Genomic DNA, 3,715 nt, shown 5'->3' with positions numbered 1-3,715 from the left:
AATAATCAGAATATTACAAAAGTTTGATCCACTTGACAAAGAATGGAATACAAATGGATGTGTTATAATTACTTGTGCCAGAGAAGAATAAAGAATACTAGCAAGTGGAATTGGTGGAGACAAAGCCAGATATTAACTCCACAGTATACATACATAACCATTATTGCTATTATGCTTCCCATATTCCAGGATTCAACTGATTCAAGTATTTACTGAGTGCCAGACACTGCTTTAGGTAGTAAGGACACAATAAATCATCCAAAAAAGATCTTCTGGTCCCATGTGAACTTCTTCCATCAGCCTTTTAAATGGAACTATACATTAGAATAAAGGTCAAACCTCTGAAGTCTAGGGACATGGCCATCTCTGTTAGTCAAACCTCTCAGTTATTGAAGTTATAATTCAAATCCAGGCCTTCTTCCTTGGAAAGATGACCAGAATTCTTAGAGACAGTTTTGTCTCATTGACAAAACTCTGTCTACTTAGTAGAGAGGATATTTTGTTAGACCAAGACAGTTCAAATATACCAAGAGTTAATTCTCTAGGACAAAGTACTTAAGGATAAAACTGGTCCTTTGCCTCATAGGTGGGAATGGAATTACAGTGAACCCTCGTTTATCGCGGTTAATCGGTTCTAGACCCTACCGTGATAAATGAAATTCCGCGAAGTAGGATTCCTTATTTGTAAATCAAATATTTTCATAGTTAGAGCATAGAGGACATGAAAAAACACCCTTTAGTCACCATTACACTCGTATTACCCAATTTATTAAACGAAAAAGGGAAAATGCAGTAAAACATTTTGGACGTTACAATTATCATTTATTATTTATTATATTATGAAGTACAACGGATGGAGTGAACGGAAGACTCATTCAAGTCGAAATGTCGTGCAACCTCCACGATTTTCTTGCCATCTTTGATCATATCCAAAAGTTTTACCTTTTCCTGGATGGTGAGCATCTTCCTCTGGCGCTTATTTTTATTGTCAGAAGGCTTAGAAGAAGCAGCTCATTTAGGAGCCATCATAGGGCTTAGATAAAATTTCTTAAAAATCGCAAACAATTACAGTACACTGTACAAAAGCAAAAATGCATCTGATACGTAGCTCTGATACGTAGCGATGCAGACAGAAGCGTGTACAGTATGAGCCAATCAGTGGCAGTAATGACAGAGAATGCGCTGTTACACAAAAACCGCGATAGAGTGAAGCCGCGGAAGTCGAAGCGCGAAGTGGCGAGGGTTCACTGTACATGAATTAAACCATCTGTAGATGGTACCTGAGTCGAAAAAAGTGGATTGCATCATCCAAGGCAGCATGGAAATCTCTCTCCGGATTTACAAGAAGAAATTTATTGTAATTATTTTTATTTATAATCTTGTTTTATACTTGTTATGTTTTTAATCCATTAGTACTTCATTCATTCAACCATTTTTACATCACAAATATGTATTGAATACCTAGAGAGAGGTATCTTGTTAAACTTTCATTCATTCATTCATTCATTCATGTAAATTCAAAAGTACTTATTGAATATCCAAAATATGCCAGGGATAAATCTGTGAATGGTACAGGAAAAACAAAACATAGTAAAACAAAACAACAGCAAGAAATACAAAGTCCATGCCATTAAGCAACATGCATTGCAATTGAGAAGTAAAACTAAACCAGTAAAATACGAGGGGGTACTCCCCCAAAACAGAAAAAAGCTCCGCTGGGCAGAGCTTTCATAGCGCGCATTTTTGCTGCTAGGCGAATGATAACAACTTTCGGTTCAACTCAATGTAAAGAAAACCAGAATCGTCACAACCAGACCAGTAGGTGGTATCACGATAAACTGAGAAAAGATGGCTGTTGTCAAGGATTTCATTTTGCTTGGATCCACAATCAGTGCTCATCGAAGCAGCAGCCAAGAGGTCAATGACATTGCCTTAGGTAACTATTGTGCAAAAGATTTCTTTAAGTGTTGCAAAAAAAGAAGTTACTTTGAGGCCTAGGGTGCACCTGACCCAAGCCAAGGTATTTTCAGTTACTTCATTTACATGTGAAAGTAGGGCACTGAATAAGGAAGATTGAAGAAGAATTATGGTTCTGGCAAAGAATATTGTAAGTACTATGCAATGCCAAAAGAACAAACTATTAAACTTGCAAGAAGTACAGCCAGAATGCTCCTTAGAGGCAAGGGTGGTAAGACATACTTTGAACACATGGTTATTAAAGAAAGGAGTTGCCATCAACTGAAATGTAGAAAAAGGCAGGATTGGAGAAGAAGGGAGTTATTGGTTTGAGATGTATTTAATTTGATATGACATAAGATATTATATGGGCTGAGCTGGTAATCCACAAGTAATGAAGAGATCATCAATTCAACTATGAAGGTTAATAAAGAAATGGGTTACAGTTAGATGAAATAATAAGATCAAGAGATGGATTGAAATTACATATGTTATCCAAAAAGTTCTGGTCAATGTCCAACCATGTCAACTGGTAGCATATGATAAAAAACAATTGGTATTAAAGAAAACAAATCCAAACTGCACTAATACCATTAGGGGGAAAATGCCTCCAGGAACTGATGGAATATCAATTGAATTGTTTCAACATTCTGGTAAACCACTGAAGCACTCACTAGTCTATGCTAAGAAACTTGGAAGAGAGCTACTTGGCCATCCAACTAGAAGAGATTCATATTTATTTATTCCCATTCCAAAGAAAGGTGACCGAACAGAAGGCTCAAATTATAGAACAATATCATTGACATAACATGCAAGTAAAATTATGGTGAAAACCATTCACCATGGTTGCAGCAGTACTTGGTTAAGGAGCTGCCAGATGTTCAGGACAGATTAAGAGGAGGACATGGAACAAAGAATATCATTGGTGACATTAGATGGATCTTGGCTCAAAGCAAAAAATACCAGAAAAATGTTCACTTATATTCTATTGACTGTGTGAATCATAACCAACTCTTGGTTATTAAGTGTGGAGAATGGGAATTTCAGAAAAATAATTATGCTCATGTGAAACCTGTATATGGATCAAGAGGCAGATATTGAAACAGAACAAGAGGTAAAATAAGAAAAGTTGTGTGTCATAATTGTATCATTTCACCGTACTTAATCTGTCTCCTGAGTAAATAATTCATGAATCTGTACTACATGAAGGAGAACATGGTGGCAGGATTAGAAAAATGCACCTTTGATACACAGATGACAACTTTGCTTGCTGAAAATGAGGAGGACTTGAAGCACCTGTGGATGAAGATAAAGCATTGCAGCCTTCCATCTGGACTGCAATTCAATGTAAAGAAAACAAAAATCCTCACAACTGGACCAATAGGTAGCATATGATAAACTGAAGAGACTGAGGTTTTCAAGAATTTTATCTTGCTTGGATTCACAATCAATGATCATAGAAGCATTAATCACAAAATCAAAAGATATATTGCACTGACTGGATCTGTTTCACTGGACCACGTTAAAGGCTTGAAAAGCCAGGATATTACTTTTAGGACTATGATACACTTGATCCAAGTCATGATATTTTCAGTTGTCTCATATACATATGTGAAAGTTGAACAATAAGGGAGACCAAAGAAGAATTGATGCATTTAAATTATGATGCTGTCAAAAAATACTGAAAGTCCATGTGTATTAGTCTAGGTACTTTGGAGAAACAAATCCACGGCGACTCAGGTATAAGAGAGAGTTTTAT

This window comes from Echinops telfairi, unplaced genomic scaffold, assembly GCF_000313985.2.
Source record: "Echinops telfairi isolate 266 unplaced genomic scaffold, ASM31398v2 ScPeMD7_23;HRSCAF=83, whole genome shotgun sequence".
Classification (NCBI taxonomy): Eukaryota; Metazoa; Chordata; class Mammalia; order Afrosoricida; family Tenrecidae; genus Echinops; species Echinops telfairi.
Note: the sequence above shows the minus strand (reverse complement) of the source record.